The sequence below is a fragment of the Gopherus evgoodei genome, chromosome 5, assembly GCF_007399415.2.
Source record: "Gopherus evgoodei ecotype Sinaloan lineage chromosome 5, rGopEvg1_v1.p, whole genome shotgun sequence".
Classification (NCBI taxonomy): Eukaryota; Metazoa; Chordata; order Testudines; family Testudinidae; genus Gopherus; species Gopherus evgoodei.
Window position 1 is genome coordinate 57,989,822 of NC_044326.1, and position 25,192 is coordinate 58,015,013.

General features: G+C 41.8%; 1 protein-coding gene across 3 annotated transcripts in view; it reads left to right on the top strand.

Moving 5' to 3' along the window:
* Nucleotides 1-25,192, top strand: part of SLC7A2 (solute carrier family 7 member 2) — a 115,311-nt gene that overhangs the window by 35,114 nt on the left and 55,005 nt on the right. For 2 of the 3 annotated variants that reach the window (XM_030565108.1, XM_030565110.1), the window contains exon 1: nt 24,071-24,436. The exons of the other annotated variant lie outside the window; for it this stretch is intronic. The gene's annotated coding sequence lies outside the window, so the exon portion shown is untranslated. Of the gene's footprint in view, nt 1-24,070; nt 24,437-25,192 lie in introns of those variants that run through there. 3 annotated transcript variants of the gene reach the window in all.

Below are 25,192 nucleotides of genomic sequence, written 5' to 3' on the forward strand. Positions count from 1 at the left end.
TCTATACAGGAGAAATAAGAGGCAAATGAAACCTGTGACAACAAGGTGCTCTTAGAGTGGCTGGAGTACATAAAGAAATTTTGGATTTCCAGGTCACCAAATTAGTCTTCAGTTTCCTTTTTCATCTGAAATGGGATTTATTGAAATGGGTGGGAAGCAGTGTGGCTATCCATGTTCTGTAGTCAGAACAACTCCTTATTTTTTTAATTTATTTATTTTTAGGGCTCTGACTCTTTAGGTTAATTTTTTTAATTTATTTATTTTTAGGGCTCTGACTCTAGGTTAAGGTTTCAAAGATTTTGCCAAAGGTAATGAGGTTCTTAACTTTTCTCAACAAGCAACCATGCTCTGTCCTCTTCACATGCTTCAGTCTTTCCTTTTATCCTTCCTACAGGAAGAGAGTGAGGATCACAAGCACAACCTACCTCTAACTGAAAACATTTCTGATTATCCAGGTGGAGCCTCTAAGGGTATGTCTACACCACAAGCCTGGGCCAGCTGACTCGGACTTATGTGGCTTGGCCTGGAGGGCTGTTCAATTACAGTGTAGGCATTTAGGCTTGGGCTGAAGCCTGGGCTTTAGGACCCTGCAGGGTGAGAGGGTCCCAGAGCATATACTGCAGCTTGAATCTGAATGTCTACACTGCAATTAAACAGCCCCTTAGCCTGATCCCTAAGAACTCTAGTCAGCTGGCATGGGCCAACCAAGTGTGTAATTGCAGTGTAGACACACCTTCAACAGCTCAAATGGAGAGCAAAGTCAGATTATTCAGATTATTCAAATACCCTTTTAGAAATTGGGTGTGGGGATGTGTCAGGAATCTGCTGCTCTTTGTGAGAGAGGGTCTGCCAGCTATGCCAACTGTACCCTAAGAAAGCGTCCTGCTGGAAATGAAGAGCAGTCAGTTTACATCTCTAGGAGTCACCTTAAGAGGCCTCCTATGGTCAGTTGCAGGCAGTTCTAACAAGAGTTGGTCCTCCAATCCTTAAAACGGCCAAGAACAGGTGGAGGCCAATCTCAGCCCAGCAGGATAGATAAAAAGGGCTGGCTGCTTCTACTGGGAACCAGTTCTACAGTGAAGCCAGGACAAGGAAGGAAGCCTCTCTACCCTAACCCAAGGAACCTGGTCCAGTAAAGGGTTTAATTTTGTTGGTATTGGTCTTGGATCTGTGTAAAGGATTAGTTTGATATTATGGACTTTAATGCCCAGATGGCTATTTTGAGTTCAGATTTAATTAGTTTTCTATTAACCCCTGGAAGGAGACTGGACTGGGTGCTGGAGGAGTAGGCCGCGAAAGTGGCAAACCATTGTAGAATCAAGACACAGAGGAGGTTGTGATGGGTCTACAGTCCCCACGCTCAAGCAGTGCGGAAAATAGAGCAATATTGGGCTAGGGAAGGCTTGTTCCCAGTGGAGGAACAATTTAAAAGGATCCTGGTAGCCCATGGGAAAAATGAGTTGCATGTGGTACCAGGAAGGAAGGCTGATGTTGAGAGCTGTACCAGGAGCAGCAACAACTTTGTGAAGGCTGCTTTAGCAGCAGGGACGGGATTTATCCTCACCTCCCTTCTTTGAGAGTTGAAAGTCCTAAGAGTGATTGACTGACTGAAGAGGCCAAGGAGAGCCTGCTAAGCCAGCGACCTTGCCCCAAACTGAGGCGCTCCAGACTGATAGGAAATGACATGAGGGGGAGGGGAGGGACATAATTTGGAGTAGCTCAATAACTGGATTGGATACTTTGATTAACCCCTAGGGACCTGGGTCAGGACCCAGTGGAGTGGGAGAGCCTCGGTCCCTCTACCTTTGCCCCCCTTCTCACTTTTGTAGTGACTGAACTCTTGAGGAACAATCGGAGCATAAGTAGTTGATTGATGCTGCTGCTGGGGCCCCTCTAGGATGACTAAACTGGCAGAAACTTTAAGGTCACAAGCTGACCATTGGATAAGCTGGTCATCAGACCTTTCCACTACTGCATGGGTGCTAGAGAGAAAGAACCTCTACAGCACCATGTCCTGCCATAAGGGGTGCTCTGGTTGTGAGTGCACACTATAACACGGGGGGAAAGTGGCCCTCAGGCCCAACACAGCAGATGATTCTTTCAAGTTCCATGTGTATCAGAGAGAGTGTCTCCATTTTTTTTTTTGGCCTAATCCTTCCAATTATAGAGTTCCTGCCATGCTCTTAATCTTAAAACTCTAAAACTTATTTATCTAAGATCAGTGAATCTGTCAAAATCTGAGCATTTTATTTTATAGGAAGGACATAGGAGTGGAATACTTCTAAAACCTCACTAACTGGATAGCTCAAGGGGTATACTGATGATTCCAACAAAATCCTAAAGAGCCCCGTTCCCTTATAATTATGATGCAATTTAACTCATTCTTGGGGATCTCCCTGGGCAGAGAAGAGAGATTCCGTCAGAGGAACTTTGCAAGGAAACTGTTTGGTTATCTGTGGATTCTGCTCCCAGTACAAATAACACATTTGTGTTTTGAACTCTCTGTCTTGATACAAGTGTCTTCTTAAGCTTTCTCACTGTTTTGCATCTGAGCTTGCTATTCCAGATTGATAAGAGTCTGATGATGCAGGCAAGAGAATCTTTATGCATTCATGATGGTTTTTAATCTCATGTCCATCAAACTGAAACAATCCATCCTGTTGCTTACTGGTATGTAGGGTGGTGGTGGTGGTGGTGGTGGTGGTGTTTGGGGTGGGTTCTCCCTGTGTTACTTCACCCTCTTATCAGAGGGGTAGCCGTGTTAGTCTGGATCTGTAAAAGCAGCAAAGAATCCTGTGGCACCTTATAGACTAACAGCACTGAGGTACAACCGCATCTGCTCTAACCCCTCAGACAGAGACCAACACCTACAAAATCTCCACCAAGCATTCTCAAAACTACAATACCCGCACGAGGAAATAAGGAAACAGATCAACAGACCCACACGTGTACCCAGAAGCCTCCTACTGCAAGACAAACCCAAGAAAGAAACCAACAGGACTCCACTGGCCATCACATACAGCCCCCAGCTAAAACCCCTCCAACGCATCATCAAGGATCTACAACCCATCCTGGACAATGATCCCACACTTTCACAGGCCTTGGGTGTCAGGCCAGTCCTTGCCCACAGACAACCTGCCAAGCTGAAACATATTCTCACCAGTAACTGCACACCGCACCATAATAACTCTAGCTCAGGAACCAATCCATGCAACAAACCTCGATGCCAACTCTGCCCACATATCTACACCAGCGACACCATCACAGGATCTAACCAGATCAGCTACACCATCACTGGTTCATTCACCTGCACATCCACCAATGTAATATACGCCATCATATGCCAGCAATACCCCTCTGCTATGTACATCGGCCAAACTGGACAGTCTCTACGGAAAAGGATAAATGGACACAAATCAGACATTAGGAATGGCAATATACAAAAACCTGTAGGAGAGCACTTCAACCTCCCTGGCCACACTATTGCAGACATTAAGGTGGCCATCCTGCAGCAAAAAAACTTCAGGACCAGACTTCAAAGAGAAACTGCTGACCTTCAGTTCATCTGCAAATTTGACACCATCAGCTCAGGATTCAACAAAGACTGTGAATGGCTTGCCAACTACAGAACCAGTTTCTCCTCTCTCGGTTTTCACACCTCAACTGCTAGAAGAGGGCCTCATCCTCCCTGATTGAACTGACCTCGTTATCTCTAGCTTGCTTGCTAGCATATATATACCTGCCCCTGGAAATTTCCACTACATGCATCTGAGGAAGTGGGTATTCACCCACGAAAGCTCATGCTCCAAAACGTCTGTTAGTCTATAAGGTACCACAGGATTCTTTGCTGCTTTCACCCTCTTATTCAAAGTTATCCTGGTATGTTTTTGAGTTGATTCAGTGCTAAGTTTAGACCAGCCTGAGAATAGCCTGAAAGTTGGGAAATTGTAGGGAATTTGCCAAAAAACTTCTATCTCATATTTTTATAGAATGAGTATTGGGGGAATCTGAAGTACAACAATAACATAAACCAGTAAACTCTAAACAGAGTAGAAAGAGGAATTTTTTTTCTTCTCTGATTTTTTCAGATCACTCAGAGATTCCAAAATCTGGTGAATTCTGTTTTTTTGTTTTGTTTTTAGAATCTTTTCTGGATTTCTGGTGCTAAAAATGACTTTTCCAATTTCAAAAAGATCCTAATAATCAAACTTAGAAACATAGTTTTCTAAATGGCTTTGCAATGTTTTTAATAATGGAAAAATTGGTGAATGTTAGTGAAGTAGTCAAACTGGGAACAATCAGAAAATGCTCCCTATTTGAATACTTAGCTACCTTTCTTTAAATACAGTACAATGCTACAGATACATAAAAAACAAAGGCCTTCCTCTTTTTTTTTTTAGGCTGAAGTTTGTATTGAAATTGACATATTTAGTATTCATCTTAATCGTACTGTGTTGTGTTCTACTTTTCATATTCTTATTGTTGAAATAGAAGTTTCTAAAAAAAATCTACTTTTAGAGATTCCAAATGCATATCTTCAAATGCTGTAGGAATGGCTCATGGGATCACTCTATTTACTAAAGTGGAGAGGAGAGAATATTAAAATGCATGTTACTTTGTCTGATGCAATGAGTGTGTGTCAACCTTTAAACTCTCTAGAACTCACTGAAAAATCGATAACTTCTGATTTGAATAGGAGACAAATAATGTATTTCCTAGCATCTCTTGACACTTGTCCAAAATCGCCTCTTGCTGGATTACATATATGTTTTTGCCTGGGTCACCTAGTACTCACATTGCTGACAGCTTCTCTTTTCATGTGACAAAATGGACTTCGATACAAGCTGATTATCTACCTAAAACTTACATTTTTGGCATGTGACATTGCTCAGATGTTTCTTTTAAATACAAGCTAAATATTTAAATGGATATAAATATTGATTCAGTAAAAGAAGGGCCAGATTTTGATGGGCGGGTCATAACAATAGACATGGATACTGAAGGAAATTTGGATGCTATGATGGCTATGTAACGTCATGAAAAAAAAAAGAGTTAGGGAGAAACTTCTGATAGGAAAGCAAACTTTTGAAGAGGTCAGAAAGGTAGAATAATAGTGGACTGGAGGATTGTCTGAAGGGCATTTTTATTCTAGTCTTCATGGAAGACCATGTTTAGGGCTGAAAGAGAGTATAGAAAGGATTTATTTTGTAGCAAATATATATGTGAAGGATTTTATAGTGAAGCTTTGTTCTTCTACACCGAATAGATGAGACTAGTCAGCAAAGAACAAAGCTTTAATTTACAAGAACAAAAAATCTATACAAAGCTGTCTAAAATAGAAGTTCCAGGAAGTAACTGGATAAATGAGAGCATGAGAACTATTAGAAATAGGGGGGTTCCCCTTTATCCTTTTTACGGTGGAAGTCAGAATTTCTCTGCTTGAGATGTATAGGTGGGGAAGAACAGCCTCTTGGAGTGGAACTGGCAAAACTGGTCAGACAGGAGGATACAGAAGAAGAGAATACAGAGACAATCTACAGAATGTTTTTCCTGTATCGGTAGATAACATCTCAGGCAAAGAAACCAATGCAGAGGAGAAATGTAGTTTCAAAATCCAGTATAGTTGTAGCTGTGTTGATCTTAGGATATTAGAAAGGCAAGAGGCAAGCCACTCTACCTTGAATGGTCCCCTAGACTATATGATGACTACCAGAGCTGTCCCTAGGGTATGGTGAATTGGGGTGACCGCTCCAGGACCTGCGCTTTGGCATGTGAACCACTGGCTGGTGGAGGCTAGCCTCCCGTGCTGCCCCTTCCACCCAAGGGAGAGCGCACCGGGAGGGAGAGTGCGTGGCAGCGCCGCTGCAGCCTCCCCAGCCCCGAAGTACTGGAGGGAGAGCGCATGGCGGCACTGCAGCCTCCCTAGCCCCAGGAAGGCAAGCGGCGTGGCCCCAGCGGGACCCTGGGATGGAATATGAGCGGGCCCACACCTGGCTGTTTGGGGAGGCACTGCTTCCCCTTCCTGGCATGGTCAGTCCCGGAAGTGACGGGTCCTGGACATGACTGATTTGTCATTTCCGCCCCAGGCCCTGCACCCACCTAGGGATGCCCCGATGACTACTTATGTTATTCCATTTTGCATTTAGCTGCAGGGTGATCAGACAGCAAACCAGACAGTCAGGAAAAAATTGGGACAGGGGGTGGGGGTAATAGGAGCCTGTATAAGAAAAAGACCCAAAAATTGGGACTGTCCCAATAAAATCAGGACATCTGGTCACCCTATTTAGCTGTGACACTTGGAGTACCTTTCCCACACCTGAAGAAGAGCTCCATGTGGCTTGAAAGCTTGTCTCTCTCACCAACAAAACTTGGGCCAATAAAAGATATTACCTCACTCACCTTGCTTCTCAAAATGAGATTCTCATTAGACCAGCTAACAGTGCTCTTAGATTGAGTGTAACATGCTGCCCCCTTCCCTAATCGCCCATATAAGAGCTGTTTAGCAGATATGCATTACAGATCATTATCAAGAAGAGGATATAGATTGGTGTCTGGATTTACTACCCCCACAAAAATTCAGCTGGAATAACACAGAAGGGAAATGACAGAATGTTGTCCGACTAACCTAAATAAGCATAGTGGTTCACATCATTTGTGGGGTTTTTTTAAAGTGGACATTGAAGAAAAGAATATCAATACATTTTATGTACTGTAGCATTCTGTTAAATCTTGCTCTTCATATATGTGGTAGGAATTTAGAATTCATCCATTTCTGCCCAAATCTTTCGCTGATTTAAAAAAAATCAAAAAACTATTGAACAATGTTAATAATATAGTGGATGCATCAGACTGAAGAAATGGCTCACTATTCCACACTGTACTAATATGAGCAGTAAGTGGCTCCAGATGCTCTTTCAGAACTGGATGTCTTATTTTATACTTTTTCTCTTTTAATGATCTACCAAATGCTAGTGAGAACCTGGCGCACAATTAAGAAATTATCCTAGTCACCATATTAACCCAGCAGGTATTGGATTTCAGAGGTTGTTGGGTCTTTGTTCAGGCTTTCAGTAAGATTAAACCTCTTCCATGGCTGAATTTTCCATTGAGGTTACAATATATCATCCTTCTGCCTTATAGGCCTAAAAAAGAAAATTCAAAGAATACCCTGGTTCTGCATACACATAGTATTGGCAGCAGTTGGAAATCTCTTCCTAACAATACCCGATCTTTTCCTGGTGGTCTGCACTCGGACACAGAGTCAGTTTTCACTGTTCTGGCGGATTTTTATAACCAGGTTCTGAAAGTGTACTGGAGGCTAATGCTTCTGTAGCTTACCTGGAAGATGGTTCATCTATTTTGGGAAGAGTGTCAGAACAGTTTCTTCCTTCGGGTACACTTTCTGTCCTAGTGTCAAATAGACACCCTTTTCCTGAATGCAGTGTGAATCTGGTTTCCAGTGCTTCATGTCTTCTTAAATACTCTTATTTGGTTTCTATCTCTATTTCTGGACATTAGTCAGTTGCCATAGTAGCCATGTGTTAGGGCTAACCAATGAGTGAAATAAGTATAGACAGGATGATCTCAACCAAATGGGCACTTTAAGGCATATTAGTATTCCCTCAGATGTAAAAAGATTGATAGACTCCTTGCCCAATATTGCAGCTCTTTCCCTGCCCTCCATCGCAGCTCTCCTTTGCTGCGCACAGCTGGCATGCAGTTGATGCAGTTCCCTAGTCGAAGCTAGCACAGCTGTATCTGCTTAATGCATGCCAATCAGTTGGCCATTGATTAGGATCCCGCTGTTCCCCTCACTGACACTATTTCCCCAGTTTGCCTCTTCTATCTTGGCTGTCCCTTTCTCTCCTTTCAGGGCTTCTTGGTGTGACTGCTTAAAACTTATCAGGAAAGAAGTTAATAGTCTCTTTATTCCCCCTCTGTCTACCCGAGGGAGATGGAAGAAACAGGCATGCCTACCAGTGCTGTGCCCTGGGCTGGACCTTATGGGCCTGTTATTGGTCTAGTCAACCACCCATACTCCTGAGAATGGGATTTAATCATGGACATAATTGTAGGGGGGAACCTCTGGCTTTCAATTTTTTATTATTCTTTTAAAAAACATTATATTTTTATCCAATCTCTGGGCTCTTTGGGGCCTGACACAGGATTTTTGGCAATATGGAGTGTGTGTGTGTGTGTGTGTGTGTGTGTGTGTGTGTGTGTGTGTGTGTGTGTGTGTGTGTGTGTGTGTGTGTGTGTGTGTGTGTGGTTTTTTTTTAAAGGGGGTTTACACATTCTCTCCTCTTAGATTGTTATGGGATTTTAATTCCCTTGTATTCTTCCATATACAGTAGTGACACAAACAGAAGTTACTCTAGCTTTTAGATAGAGTAACCCCAGCTGGAAAGGATAGTGAGCTAATTTAGTAAGAAAAGAAGGGTGAAATATCTTTAAGTGATAAAGAGATGTTTCACTGATATTAATGGGAAGGTAGAGGTCAAGAGAAAAGCTGGAAAGATACTGGAGTAGATTACTTAATAATCAGTTTGTAAACACCTAGAAGATAATTGGATTATGAATAGCCAACATAGATTTGTCAAAAATGAATCAGGCCAAACTGACCTAATTTCCTTCTTTGACAGGTTTATTGGCCTAGTGGGTAGGTGAGAAGCTGTAGAAATGATATATCTTAATTTTAGTAAAGCTTTTGATACAGTCCCACATGACATTCTCATGAGCAAACCAGGGAAACGTGATCTAAATTACTACATAGCGAGTGTACAACTCAAAGCATAATTATTAATGATTCACTGTCAAATGGGGGGGCGTATCTAGTGGGGTCCCTTTGGGTCTGGTACTAGTCAATATTTTCATTAATGACTTGATAAAGTAATAGAGATTATGCTTATAAAATTTGCAGATGATGCAAAGAAGGGAGAGGTTGCTAACACTTAGGAGGACAGGATTAGAATTCAAAGTGATCTTGACGAATTGGTCTGAAATAAATAAAATAAAGTCCATTAAGACACATGCAAAGTAGTACACATAAGAAGGAAAAATAAAATGTACAAGTAAAAAATGGAGAATAAGTGTCTAGTCAATAGTATTGCTAAAAAGGATCTGGGAGTTATAGTAGATCAGAAATTGAATGAGAGTCAATAATGTGATGCAGTTGCAAAAAATCCTTATATCATTCTGGGGTGTATTAACGGGAGTGTTGTGTATAAGACATGGGAGGGAATTGTTCCTCACTATTCAGCAATAGTGAGGCCTCAGCTGGAGTACTATGTCCAGGTCAGTGTGTCACACTTTAAGAAAGAAGTGAAAAAATTAGAGTCCATAGCAAAGGAACAAAAATGATAAAAGGTTAATTAAATCTAACCTAACACATTTATTTGGGCCTAAGCTTTCGTGGGCTAGAACCAACTTCATCATATGCATGGAGTGGAAAATACAGGAGCAGGTATAAATACATGAAAAAATGAGAGTTGCCTTACCAAGTGTGAGGTCAGTCTAACGAGACAATTCAGTTAACAGAAGGATACTAAGGGAGGAAAAATAAATTTTGTAGTGGTAATGAGAGTGGCCTTTTTCAAACACTCAACAAGAAGGTGTGAGTAACAGTAGGGGGAAATTAGTATGGGAGAAATTAGGTTTAGGTTTTGTAATGACCCAACCACTCTCAATCTTTATTCAAGCCTAATTTGATGGTGTCCAGTGTGCAAATTAATTCCAATTCTGCAGTTTCACGTTGGAGTCTGTTTTTGAAGTTTTTTTTGTTGAAGAATTGCCACTTTGAGGTCTGTAATTGAGTGACCAGGGAGGCTGAAGTGTTCTTCGACTGGTTTTTGAATGTTATAATTCCTGATGTCAGATTTGTGTTCATTTATTCTTTTGCATAGAGACTGTCCAGTTTGGCCAATGTACTTGGCAGAGGGGCATTGCTGGCACATGATAGTATATATCACATTGGTAGATGTGCAGGTGAACGAGCTCCTGATGGTGTGGCTGATGTGGTTAGGTCCTATGATGGTGTCCCTTGAATAGATATGTGGACGGAGTTGGCACAGGGGTTTGTAGCAGGGTTTGGTTTCTGGGTTGGTGTTTTTGTTGTATGGTGTGTAGTTGCTGGTGAGTATTTGCTTTATGTTCAGAGGCTGTCTGTAAGTGAGGGCTGGCCTGTCTCCCAAGGTCTGTGAGAGTGAGGGATCGTCCTTCAGGATTGGTTGTAGATCCTTGATGATGTGCTCCACAGGTTTTAGTTGGGGGCTGTAGGTGATGGCTAGTTCTGTTACTTTCTTTGTTGGGCCTGTCTTGTAGTAGGTGACCTCTGGGTACCCTTCTGGCTCTGTCAATCAATTCTTCACTTCACCAGGTGGGTATTGTAGTTTTAAGAACGCTTGATAGAGATCCTGTAGTTGTTTGTCTCTGTCTGAGGGTTCGGAGCAAATGTGGTTGTATCTTAGAGCTTGGCTATAGACAATGGATCGTGTGATGTGGTCTGGATGAAAGCTGGAGGCATGTAGGTAAGTATAGCAGTCAGTAGGTTTCGGTATAGGGTGGTATTTATGTGACCATCGCTTATTAGCACTGTAATGTCTCGGAAGTGGACCTCTTATGTAAACTAACCAGCGATGGTCACAAAACCTTGGATGCATTTGTTACTGTCTCTATTATTCTACTTGTTACTGTCTCTGTAAATTGAAGATGATGGAGTGCCATATTGACTAGGCAGGACAGTGATACATAGACTAACCTCAACTTTTTCTGTGTTTTGGTCCTGTCAGTGTTCCCAGTGTTAGATACCCAGGGAAGGAAATAATTTCCTCTGTGGAGAACATGTAGATATTTGTTAATTGTCTTAATAAGCATCATGATAGTATAGACCCAGTTTTGATCTCCCTAACATTGTTTTTGTACTGTACTCTCCTGAAGTAATTCCATTGACAATGATAACAATTATTCATGATTCTCACCAATGTGAGATTTGAATTGGCTTCTTTGGCCTGATTCTCCACTGTTTTGCGCCTTATTTAGTTACTTATACCAGTACAAAGTGCTACTCACCATAGTGGTACTTTTCAACCACCAATTTGCACAAGTTGTAAGTGGTTGAATAAGACACAAGAGTGGTGAATCAGGCCTGTGTCTTTATCAAGTAATTTGTAGCTCATTGAAGTTTTTTGTAACTCATTGAAGTGTCTTTAAAGGAACTACTGCAAAGCCTTGTTATAAGCAATGCAGTACTGTGCTTCAAAGCTGAGTGCTCTGTACTCTCTGTAGAATATGCTATGTAAGCAGTGTGGAAAGTTGCAACACGTGGGTTTGGGTTAACAGGGAGTGAACTTGACACTACCTTTGCTCTACCACTTGGAAATTCCTGAGCAACTTCCTAATGTACAACATAAAAAGCACAGCCGTGTGTACCTTGTAATGTGCTGCATGCTCTTGATGACACCAGTATTGCAACATCAGTCCTATACTTTATTCCCATACTTCCAAATCGTTGAGAAAGTTGAAGATTTTCAAAATATATTTAAATGGAAAGTGGTAATGAATTTCATACCCTGATACTGATGCAGTAACTGTAGAGCTGCTATTTAAAGCAAAGAATGTATCCTGACAACAGAACTCTCTGGCATTAGTTGCCTCAGTTATAAATAAATGCTAGATGCTAGGATTTATATGATCTTGAAGTAGATATTATATATTCATAATACCATAATGGCTTGAATACCTACATTTAATGTCAAAGGTTAACATTCTAAAAAAGGGCTCTTACTGGGACTTCGTAGATTTATAATTATGGTAACTTCATGTTGAAAGACGCATGTGGGACCATAAATGATAATTTGTTTCCCTGCTAATATAGATTTTGATTTTTCAAGGTGTGAGGTGCAGTGTGCCTTCCCCTTCTGCTAACTTCAAGGGAAGTGGTGGGTGCCCAAACCTTGCAGGATTAAATGCATTTTACAAAGCCCTCAATGATTTTATATGGGTTAATCCTCCCTCACAAGGTTGTTTTATTGCACTTTTTATTTGTGAGGATAACAATTACTGTGGGGAGATTTGCCCAATAAAATATATATTTTTTTGTAAAATACTATTTTCATATGAAATTCAGAAGAATTCCTCTCCATTTATACTAAATGTAGCCAGAATTTTGGGATGCTTATGTTGGTTTCCCATTTAAAAGCCCTTGTAGTTATTTCAAAATCAGCATTTAAGTGTGTCTCTTTCTGATTAATGCTTAGAAAGCAAAATGTACATCTGGGAATTTTTGGAGCAGATTAATTGTGACAGTGCATAACATTCAATCCTTGATACTTTTGCTCAGTTAAATAAACCAGCAGTTATGAGCAAGCTTTATAGTTAAAGGTCTGTCAGTCAGCACTGCCATTATAAACTTCAAATTTTAGGGATTGAGATGCAATCCATATCTTAATTTGAGAGGTTCTTCATTTCCCTGAAACCATGGAAGTCTGGTAACCTGCTGCCCTAAGATTATTCCTTTTTTACTATTTCCATTATTTGGAGGTTTTTTTATTCCAAATAGACTGTTTCAGTTTCACGGAGTTTCTTTTTATTCGTGTGTATCTTCCTCCCACTGTGTTTATTGCTAATTTTATTATCCACTGATGATCGTGTGGTGGTTTATGCACATGTAGACAATATTACACGTAGAAACTCTCAAATGTTATCTGAAAAAATATTTGGAGTAGCAACTTGGCCTATTGTATCTCACGTAAAATAAGTTGATGATTTAAGTTCTAGAAAAAAGCATTGAAATCTGTTTGTAGTTTGATTTTTTTGTATGTGTTTTTTGGAGAGTGTGGGAAGAAAGTAAATAGAATTCAAAGCCCAGCTTTAACTGAAACCTAAAATTATGCTAATAGTTGATAGTAATAAATAACATGTAGTATGTCATTTGATAACTGTTTTAGTTGCGGGGGAAGGGTTGGAGAGTGAATAGGTACAGGATAGCGTCATGTTTCTGTGACTTACTTTAGCTCAATTGCAAAGTAAGTTAAATAGAACCTGTAAATCAATAAATATCTAAACCAGAAAAAAATTAGATATGCATTAAAATTCAAAGAGCATAACTGTTGAGGCGTATGTAAATTCTGGTTGTAACGTGACAGCTTTTTTTTCTTTAAACACAGATAATCTAAAATAGGAGATTCCTGAAACCAGCTAAAGACACTTCAAGTATTTAATATAATTGCATTTGTGGAAAATGATGATTATATTTCGGTTAGGGGCATTGTTATGTTTAGCTGATTTGTGCTCAGTATAACTTCTCATATGTTCTGAATTTGTATTTATGAATTGTGTGAAGCAATATAGATAGTGTATGCAACTCCATATGATGCAACTGTGCTTTTTGCTTGCAGACAGACTGTTCCTGCAAATGAGACTTGTTGAAACCTTCCTATAAAAATATTTTAAATAAACTTCACTCTGTTGACTTGAGATAAATGAAATGTGGAATACAAACAATGGGTACATCCGAAAGGTTCTCAGCTTTCTGTTTGTGGGAGCTTATAAAAGCTAGGGGGGTTGTTGTTGGTTTTTTTTGGTCATAATACTGTGAGGTCATCTATATATGCATGGTATAAAAAAAGCAAGAGAATGTTAGCAAGTTGCATTTTTAAAAATTCAGCAAATAGAAGATGATTAATTATAAATATTTAACTGTAAAATTGTCCAGCAGTACGCAACTGTTTTATCTCATGAATAGGGCCCTAGCAAATTCACAGTCCATTTCAGGGCTGGCCTTACCATGAGAAAACTGAGGTGGCTACCTCAGGTGGCAGACTGTGGGGGGCGCCACTAGGACCCAGAGTGTAGGAAAATGTGTCTGCTGCTGGTGCATATGTATTCTCTCTGCTCTGGATGCACAGAGATGGTGGAGTGCTGTGCTGGAGGAAGGCGGGACAAGAGACATAACAGGCAGGCAGGAGAAAAGGTGAGAGGGAATAGGGTGACCAGATGTCCCGATTTTATAGGGACAGTCCTGATTTTCGAGGCTTTTCTCCTATTAGCCTCCACCTCCCTGTCCAGATTTTTCACATTTGCTGTCTGGTCACCCTCTGAGGGAATAACAGAAAGCATCAGGAGCTGCAGGGAGAGAGAGGAGGAGAAGCCTCTTATGTACCTCTCTAGCACCCACAGGAGCCTGGACTGATTAACACCAGCTTCTCAGGGAGCTTCCAGTTTCCTGCTGATTCCCTGAACCCACATGAGGAGAACAGGCAGTCAACTGAAGTAGTAGGAGCCAGTTAGACCCTTAAGATACTGATATCATCTCACTCAGGCCTTGCTACCAGCCTGCTTATTTAGGGTTACCTATATGTCCATATTTTTCCAGGCATGTCTGGCTTTTTAGTTGTTAATAGCCGTCTGGGAGGATTTTTTAAATATATAAAACCGTCCAGAAAATATGAACATATGATAACCCTACCCACTGCCCCCTCTTCTGTTGGGGTGTCAGCTCGCTGCAGCCTGTGGATTGCAACCCCCCCACCCCAGTGCTGCTGCAACCCTGCACCCCATGGCTAGAGCAGTGGCATCTCTGCAGCCAGCTGCAGGTGTGGGTGACCTGCAGCTGTTTCTCCCTCCTCTGAGCATCCCCCGTGGCTCTGGCAGAGCCTCAGTCTCCTCCCTCCACCCCCACCATGCAAGGAGTTTAGTTCCTTAAGTCTGGATGATTCAGGACTGTGGACCCACTTTAGCAGTAGCCTGAGGGACTTCCTTGTACTGCATGGGCCACAGCAAGTGAAAAATGTCATGTTCCCCAAAGACAATGAAAATAGAAGTTTCCATCCAACACATTACTGGCGTGAAATCCCTGATGGTGACAAAGTGGAGAGGCCATGGCTTATGTACTCAAAAACCCAGAAGGCTGCATACTGTTTTTGTTGCAAACTCTTCCAGTCTAATGTTCCAGTCACAATGGGTTCTACAGGAACAAAGGACTGGAAGAATCTGTCTAGAAATCTGGCATGCCGTGAGAAGGCAGCAAATCACCAGAGAGCATTCCATAGGTGGAAAGAGCTTGAGATGAGACTAAGGTTAAAGGCCACCATAGATCAGCATCAAGAGAAGATTGCATCAGAGTCTCTTTACTGGCAAAACGTTCTGAAAAGGCTTGTTGCCACTGTAAGAATGCTTGCTACCCAAAACCTAGCACTGCATGGCATTTTGGATCAGCTGTATGTTCCAAACAATGGAAACTTCCTTAAAATTGTGGAGCTGATGGCTGAGTTTGATTATGTACTCCAAGAGCATCTAAGAAGAGTCACCATGCAAGAAATGTATGCACACCATTAGCTTAGAAAAACAATTCAAAATGAGATCAAACAGTTACTGGCAACAAAAATCAAACAAAAGATTGTGGCAGATCTGAAGTCAGCAAGATATTACTCTGTTATTCTGGACTGCACACCTGACATCAGCCATACAGAACAAATTACTTTAACAGTGCGTTTTGTAACAACAACAGATCCTAATGAAAATGTCCCTGCAATGGTGACTGTCAGAGCATTTTCTAGAATTTATTGACACTGATGATACTACAGGAGCTGGTATGACAAATGTGCTTCTTAAAAAGCTGGAAGATGCGGGAATTGTGATAGCTGACATGAGAGGGCCATGGCTACGATAATGGTGCCAACATGAGAGGAAAGAACAGAGGAGTGCAGACACGGATCCGAAGGTTAAACCATTGAGCTTTTTTGTTTCATGCAGTTCTCATTCACTGAACTTGGTGGTCAGTGATGCAGCTTCAGCTTCTAGTGAGGCTGCTGAATTTTTTAATTTAATTCAAAGCATCTATGTATTTTTCTCTGCATCACCTCATTGATGGCAAATTTTGAAGCAACATCTGGGAACATCCTCTCTGACACTGAAACCACTGAGTGTCACATGATGGGAAAGTGGAGTGGAGGCGATAAAACCTATCAAACATCAAATTGGGAAGATAGATGATGCCATAGTTGCCATTAGGGAAGATAATGCTATGACAGGAACTGTTCATGGGAGAACAGTGGCAGAGGGAAATGGGATCACCAGAAACATACATAACTTAAGTTTCTATGTGGCTTAGTGTTGTGGCATGACATAACTGTCTGAAATAAATGTTGTAAGCAAGAGACTCCAACGTGTTGACCTTGATATATCTGGAGCGATAGAACAGCTGGACAAAGCAAAGTCATACCTACAGTCTCACTGGTCAGATGAGGGATTTCAAAACATTCTGAAGAATGCACAGAAATTGGCAGAGGAACTTGACACTGAAGCTATTCCCCCCACCCCCATTTAAGAATATGAGAGTCACCGAAGAAGACGACATTTTGATTACGAGGCTCAGGATAATCCCATAAGAGACCCCAAGCAACAATTCAGAGTTGAATTCTTTAACCAGGTGCTAGATTGTGCAATAGTCAGTTAAAGAACATTTCATGCAGCTCAAGGAACACAGCAGTATATTTGGTATGTTGTATGATATTCCAAAACTCCTCACTATACCTGAAGAAGACCTACACTAGCAATGCAGGGCACTAGAGACAGTGACACATGATGACATGTGTGATATTGATGTGAGTGATTTAGGTGATGAACTGAAAGCCCTTTCAAGATACATTTCAGCAGGATCAACTCCAAAGGCTGTTCTGGAATATATGTTCACAAATAAGATGACCACCCTCTTTCCAAATGCTTTTGTTGCTTTGAGAATACTTCTAACACTTCCTGTAACAGTTGCCAGTGGAGAACGCAGCTTCTCCATGCTGAAGTTAAAAACACATCTACGCTCCACAGTGACACAGGAGAGGCTGGTTGGCCTTGCAATCATCTCAATAGAGCATGAGCTGGCCTAGGCTGTGGACCTTCAGCAGGAAGCAGTTCAAATCTTTGCAACCAAGAAGGCATGGAAAGCACCACTTTGATTATTCAAACAGATAAAAATGCCAGTGTTTATTACGCAGACAATAAAAGTTAAATTTGCTGTTCAGGCATTTGAAAGTTAAGTGTTACTTAACATTTTTGAACAAGGTATTTTAAGTTGTTAGTTCTCCTTTATTGGGGTAGGTAGCAGAGCAGTACCATGAGAGAAGTAGAACAGGAAGAAGGCAGAATTGAGACCTTTCAAAGTTTTGGCCCAAGCGAAGGGTATGGGGGCATCATTTGAGCTCCCCGCCTCAGGTGCCAAACTGTTGTGGGCCGGCCCTGGCCATTTTGGTCAATTTCATAGTAATAGGATTTTAAAAATTGTAAATTTCATGATTTCAGTCTTTTTAAATCTGAAATTTCATGGGGTTGTAATTGTAGGGGTCCTGACCCAAAAATGAGTTGTGGAGGGTCGCAGGGTCATTGTAGGTGGTGTTGTGGTAGTGCTATCCTTACTTCTGCACTGCTGCCGATGGCAGCGTTGCCTTCAGAGCTGGGCAGCTGGACAGCAGCAGCTGTTGGCTGGGAGTCCAACTCTGAAGGCAGAGCTACCGTTTGTAACCGCACAGAAGGCAGGATGGCTTGGAATGGTATTGCCATCCTTACTTCTCTGTTGCTGCCTGCAGAACTGGGCCCTCAGTCAGCAGCTGCCACTCTCCAGCTGCCCAACTCTGAAGGCAGCAGCACAGAAGTAAGAGTGGCGTATTATGGCACGGTATGGCATTGCCACCCTTACTTCTGCACTGCTCCTGGTGGGGCACTGCCTTCAGAACTGGGCGCCTGGCCAACAGACGGTGCTCTCCAGCTGCTCAACTCTGAAAGCAGTGCAGAAGTAAGACTGGCTATATCATGACCGCCTTAAAATAACCTTGTTACCCCCCTGCAACTCCCTTTTTGGTCTGGACCCCAATTTGAGAAATGCTGGTCTCCCTTGTGAAATCTGTATAGTATAGGGTAAAACATGCAAAAAACCAGATTTCACGCCCCATGACACATTTTTCATGGCCCTGAAGGGCCTTACTCATGAACTACTGGAAATTGTGGCATCAAGCACTCTCTTTCTTTCTTGCTTGCTTTCTTTCTTGCTTTCTTTCTTTCTTTGAAGAAGTGGTTTAATGAAAGAATATCACTTGTTTTGATAGTTGGCCCCTCCCTCGTGCTCTGCACACACCCCTCCCCCTGGAAAAGTAGGGGTGTATGAGACAGAAATAATTGCCATAATCCTTTTTCTCCTTTGAAGATATGTATACAGTACTATCTGAAAGAGGTTTAAAATAATATGACCTAACACTAATGAGGAAATTAATTCAGGCTGATAACAGGAATAATTTCTGAACAGTAAGAACAATTACATATAGAGAAAAGATTTTCCAAGCAAGAATACCAAAGCCCACTATTGGACTTCTTATCCCTTTCAACAGAGGATTAAATTTTACTGGAAATGAAGCATGGAAACATCTTAAATAATGAAATATGGCAGGGGATCAGATTAAATGGCTATAGTGGTTTACTTTTTTATCCTAAAATCTGATTCTAGAGATGCTACAAAACTGTTTGCTGACAACTAAATTGATCCCTGAGACTGTGTTGCAATTCTTCTAAAATAAAAGTTTCTTGGCCATCATGTGATGGACAGCAGTGAAGTAGTATTGTAAGGATCTTTTCCCCCAAAATCATACTTGGTAACATGATGCAGGCTAGCCTCAGGGGTGGCTCCAGGCACCAGTGCAGCAAGTGCGTGCCTGGGGCGGCAAGCCACGGGGGGGCGGTGTGCCAGTTGCCGTGAGGGCAGGAGTCAGGCGTTTCTCCGGAAGGTCCAACAGCCCTGCGGCTTCGGCAGCAATTTGGCGGAGGGTGCTGAAGGTGCGGGACCATCAGATCACCTGCAGAAACGCCACCAAATCCGCGTGACCAGTGGACCGCCTGCAGGCACGTCGCCAAAGATCACCTGACTGCCATGCTTGAGGCGGCAAAAACCATAGAGCCACCCCTGGCTAACCTCCTTCCTATTTGAATTACAGTTCTACTCTCAAGTGAATAAGAAGCATTCCTCCCCTCCTCCTTGCATGTTGTATAACTTTCCCACTTACTTCCTTGAGAAGTTAAGTAAAGTAGTCATCCGTAACATTTTAAAAGGATCTCTGGAGCATATTCTCTTAATGCAGTCTTGCACTGTGTGAGATACCTTCTCCGTTCTTGTAATTACTTGTATGAGAATGCAGGAAAGGGAAGATGCTATGTGCTCTAGAGCACAATTCCCAAGTACCTTTGAATGTTTATAGTAGTAGATCAGTTGGATTCAAGGAGGTTAGTAGTTCCTGGTACTTCAGAATGGGAAATGGAGCCAACATTACAGAGAAAAATAAAAGTGTATGAAAAGTAACCTTGTTGAGTCTATTAGATCACAAGGGTTTAAAGGCTGCATTCAAGGGGAAGGAAATGGTTGCCCTGGGATTTTTGGGAGACCTGCAAAACATTTTTTTCCTACCATGATCGTATCACTATACTGTACAAATGGCTGGCTTGAGGATTTGGTTCAGGGTTAGTGAGATATTTTCCTTATGCTTCTAAGTGACTCATATTACATATAAAAAAGTTCATATGAGATCTCTGGCTTTCCCCATGTCCTCTTGCTGTTGAAGTGGGAGAAGCTGCATGTGCAGAAGGACTCGGTCTCAGAGCCAGGAGTAGAATGCAGTAGTTAGGGTGACCAGATGTCCTGATTTTATAGGGACAGTCCCGATATTTGATGCTTTTTCTTATATAGAAGCCTATTACCCCCACCCCGTCCCGATTTTTCACACTTGCTGTCTGGTCACCCTAGCAGTAGTGCTTAGATCACTAGATCATGCTACCTTTCATGATATTGAGCTTCTGCCCCTCCTTGCAGCTAAAGGTTGCCCATCCCACTGGGAAGGGTCTTGTGATGGCCATTGTGAAGCAGTGCTCCCCACAGCTGCAGGCATATATAAAGTCATTCCAGAAATCAAGGGAACAGTGACTACAGTTTCCTCAACTTTAAAGACTTACCCGGGACTAGGGCAGGTGAAGTGGGAGTCATGAGCAGGGTTGCCAACATTCTACTCACACAAAACCGAACAACCTTGCCCTGCCCCCTGCCCTGCCCCTCCTAAGAGGCCCCACCTGTGGGTCGTCCGTTCTCCGAATTACCGCCTCCTGCTCACTCCATCCCCCCTCCCTCTGTCGCTCACTGTCCCCACCCTCATTCGCTCACTCATTTTCACCGGGCTGGCTCAGGGGACTGGAGTGTGGGAGGGAGGGAGGGCTCCGGCTGGGGGGTGTGGGCTCCTGGGTGGGGCCAGAAATGAGGAGTTCAGAGTGTGGAAGAGGGCTCCAGGCTGAGGCAGTGGGTTGGGATGTGAGAGGGGGTGAGGGCTCCAGCTGGGGGTGCAGGCTCTGGGGTGGGGCTGCGGCTGGGGGGTTTGGGATGTAGGAGGGTGCTCTGGGCTGGGATCAAGCGGTTCAGAGGGTGGGAGGAGGATCAGGGCTAGGGCAGGGGGTTAGGGTATGTGGGGGGGGTGCAGGAATGCAGGCTCCGGGCGGCACTTACCTCAAGTAGTTCCCAGAAGCAGTCGATATCTCCCCTCTGGCTCCTATGTGGAGGTGCAGCCAGGTGGCTCTACATGCTGCCCTGTCCTCAGGTGCCACCCCTGCAGCTCCATTGACTGCAGTTTCTGGCCAATGGGAGCTGCGGGAGGCGGTGCTTGGGGCAGGGGAAGCATGCGGAGCCCCCTGGCTGCCCCTACACCTAGGAGCCATAGGGGGACATGCTGGCTGCTTCCTGGGCGCTGCATAGTGCATAGGCTAGCAGGGAGCCGGCCAGTCCCGTTGTGCAGTGCCACCAACCGGACAGTCATGATCTGTTGACCGGAGCTGCCAGGATACCTCTTCAACTGGGTGTTCCGGTTGAAAACCAGACACCTGGTCATCCTAGTGAGTAACCATGATCTTTAGGAAAAATCAGTAATAAGCCTCCAACCCTAATAATGTGTTTACATTGGTCTGCATTTCAATGTTATTTTCACTAGGAAAAGGGCTAGAAGCTTACCTTTTTTAAATAAAAAGGCTTAGCCCTTACATTCTAGTTCTATCTCCCTGCATTTCATATAGAACCCAAAGGCTGGCAGTGCTGAGAAGTTGACTTATTTTCATGAGTTTACTATTGTGACTGGTGGGGATATACCTATCATGAAATTACTTCTAGTGGTGGATATTGAAAAGAGAAAATAGCGACAGAAAACTATAATAAATTTAGGACCAGACAGCCTCTTTCTTAGAATTCTGTAGGAACTAAAGAATGAAGTAGCTGACCTACTAATAAAAAAAAATTAAAAATGGCACAGCAACCAGAGAACTAGATGGTGGTCAATGTTGTAACTTCCTCTTTACAAAGAGCTAAATGTGAGCCTAGGAATTACACTGGTTAGCTGCCCCTCAGTATCAAGAGAAACATTTGGGAGTAATGTGAAAGATCCAGTTACAGAGTAGGTGACTGCAATATAGTAAGGGAAAAATCAGTGTAGCATTTGTAAGGGTAAATGATGCTTTCCTAATTTGTTAGAATTTAATCTTTAAAGAGTTAACACTTTAGTGAAAAAGTAGAAACTGTAGGTTTAATTGAGACTTTCTAAGGCATTTGATGAAATCTTACACGAGAGGCTGTTAGGAAACCTGGTAACCATGGGGTAAGAAGTAAAGCACCCTTGTTATTGGTTAAAAACAACGTAAGAAATAACAAATAAGTAGGAATATCAACCTCCGGGTGAGTCTTACAGCCAGTTCCCAGTGTGGAGTACTTCAGGGATAAGATGGGGAGTAGTGCTGGATGAGAATTTTCCACAGAAATTGGATTTTCAATGAAACGTTTGTTTGTTTGTTTAACTTTTGTTAAAAGTTTCTGCTTTCCACAGTAAATGTTGATTTTGAAGTTGAAATTTTCTGTGAGAAACAAACAGTTTCCAACCAGGTCTAGAGAGGATGTTCCAAGCAAGGAAAGATTTTAAAAAGCAAAACAAAACTAACAAAAACAACAAAAGAAAAAGAAGAAAAAAACCCCAAGCCAATCCTGAGATGATTTGGCTGGAAAGGAGAAGAGTAAATGGATGGATATATGAGACAAGCATATACAATATAATATGATAAAATAAAATAATGTCTGGTTGGATGCTTATATTATGGAAAATGATAAATAGAAGAAGACAACACTGAATAGTAAAGGATACAGACTGAAAACTGATTAAAGAAAATACTTTTTATGCACCATATAATCTGTGGAATTCACTGCCATATATTTGGGTAAACAGCTTATCAACATTTAAAAAAAAGTTTAGATATTTATATGGATAAATATAGTATTTGCAGTTACACAAGCTAAGATACTGGTTATGAGAAAAATCCAAATTATAAACTAATCACTACCCATGAAGAAAGTCTTCCCAATAGGTTGTTATTACATGCTTAGCTAGGTATACTGGGAAGGGAAATGTGTTCATTTTCCCTTCAAACATCCATCGTAGGCCATTGTTAGAGAGGGAATATTTGTCTAGCTGGATTATTGGTTTGCTTCATTATGATTCATAGTAACATCCCCATCAGTCCTATGGTGATGGTGAATAAAATGTAGCACAGTAGCTGCACATCAAAAGGCATGGAATGGGGTGCTGATATTTTGTTTCCTGCCTTTGCTCTTACATGCAAGGGTAACACAAGACCTAATTAGGACTTGAAAAATGTACCAGATATTTACTAGCAGAGGTTTAATCTGCTGGGTGAAAGGCCTCACTAGCAGAGAGCTTGGGGAAATGACTGGTACGCAGCACTAGATGGAGGAAGGTGCTTCAAGTCCTAGACTTTTAAGGTAAGAAAAAATGATTTGATTATCTAGTCTAATCTCCTGTATAACAATCACCCATGCCAGTCACTCCAGTACTGGGCTCAGTAACTTGTATTTGACTAACGCATACCTTCCAGAAAGGCATCCAGTCTTGATTTGAAGACCTACTTACCCAAATGCCATCACAATGTTATTCCCCAGTCCCTGACTGAGGGCTCCATTTTTTAATCAGCCAGGTGATTTTAGTAAACTTGGAGCTTCTGCACTTATGACTGTGGGAAGGGAAATGTTTCAGTCTCCATCCCTGCCTCACCACTGACAAGGATGGGGTATCTCTAGTACTCTTCCCTTCCCCAGAGCCTCCTGGCTGCTGTGGGGATGGGAGAGTAAGAAGAAAGAAGTATCCCCTGCTCTTTTCACCTCCATCTTCCATTTTGTTGAGTGGTCCCCACAGGGCTAGATTCACCCTGGGGACTTAAGCACTGCAATTCTCAGCGTTGCAGCACCTAGCTTTAGGCTGTCTGTAGGAATTCACAGCCTCAAGTTAGGCTTCCTATAGAATACATGGAGAGAATTTGACACCTAAAAAAGGAATTCACAAGAGACAGCCAGCTAAGCGGAGATCTGCTGACGGTAGCCTGTAGGAAATGTCTAAGAGAGGTGTTAGTCTACACTTCACTCTCAAAGAGAGCCAGGGCCCCAAACCAGATTAGTAGTTTTTCACCAGAAAAATCAGGAAAGGTGGTGACATTCCTCCTTGCTCCCTCTCCCCAGGCTTTTTTGCCCAGTGGATATAGCATTTACAAAGGGTATGAATCTAGTCTCCACTGCTTACCTCTGCTGCTTATAGCTTTGCCAAGCAGCAGTATGGAATGGACTTGATTCTGGACAGTTTCGCTCCTGCAGAGGGATTTTGAATAGGCTTGGTGAAACTGACTAGAGTCTTCTTCATTTCTGTCTCCTGCTGCTTGGCAAAAGAGCCTGTTGTACTTTATTTTATTTATTTTCTGTAGTGGGAGTGTTAGCTTTAACTTTGACTTTCTTGGCTTTAATCTGTTTGTGTCCCAATTTTTGCTATTTAAACGTTCTTCTTACATTTATACTTCCAAACTTTACTCTGTTATGGATTTTGGTGCCCCCTTGCCCCCTCCCCCAAAAAGTTTATTTTGAGAGTATAGCTTTAAATAGATAGTTCCTCCCATGGGCTGCTTTATAAATCAGTGCTGTGGAGAGGAATTGGGGACAGCACTGTGTGGCAATGTTACAAGCAGTTTCTATAGGTCTCTTGTGAATATCTGGGATTCAGATGATGATATATAGTCCTGCTGTGTAACGCTTTGGGATGTCTTGAAGGACAGATTAAATGACCAACACTGGAGGCCAATAGAACTGTTAAGAGTTTGTTCATACGGAAATCTGTTAATCCGTCTTCGTTACATGTGAAGCTGCACACTATCAAAACTACTCTATGTGCTTGCCACAGTCTAGTAGTGTCAGTGTTTTATCAACAGATAATTGAGCTACTATAAAAATTTTTAGAAAACGGAGCTGTGCTTAGCCATTTTTTGTTTTGTATGATTTTTCTTCTAAAAACAAACTGAAAAGAGAATTAAGGAAAACTTCAGAGAATTGGTAAGTGATAATTCTATTTAATATAGTATGTACCATAGGTTGAAGTAGAATGTCAGCAGTCTGGTTAGATCCTAAGACAACAAAATAAACTGAAACAAATATTTTTCATGTCTTTATATATGTGTGAAAGACATTATTTTTTTTAAAAAGGTATTAGAATTACATTTATTTTCCTGGAAAATTAGTCTACCTCCCTATTTTAGATTTATCCTATTCTTATTATCTCATTGTAATTTGTAACTCATAATTATTGAGCTGTATTAATTTTTTTCTCTTCAAAGTTTGTATGTGTATATGCTTTTAGACATCCACATAAATAGCATTGCTGTATATTCTCACACTGTAACTGATATTTCTTTGCAGGAACCTGGTATTATTTTCAGAATTGTGTGTGCATGTGTGTGTGTTAAATCACATTCTAAAGAATTATTCTTAATTTTATACACATTTTTCATTGGCGTCTTAAACATTATGTGAATCCTTTTTTATGATTCTGAGTATGGGGGAGTTATTGGAGGCTTTAAAGAACTAATTTTTAAAAAGTGCAGCCTGCAACTTTAGCCACCATGTTAAAAGCAAATGCTTGCTGTACACTTCCCGATTAATCCTTGGTATCCAGATAAAGAGAAACAGGTAAGGGTCAACTTAAGTTTGTTTAAAATGTTTGAGCCTTACTTTTATTTTTGGTGTAGTAAATTGTTAACAAGAGCCTCTTTCACCTTTTGTTCACCCTGTTTGTGGGCTAGACTTTGTCAT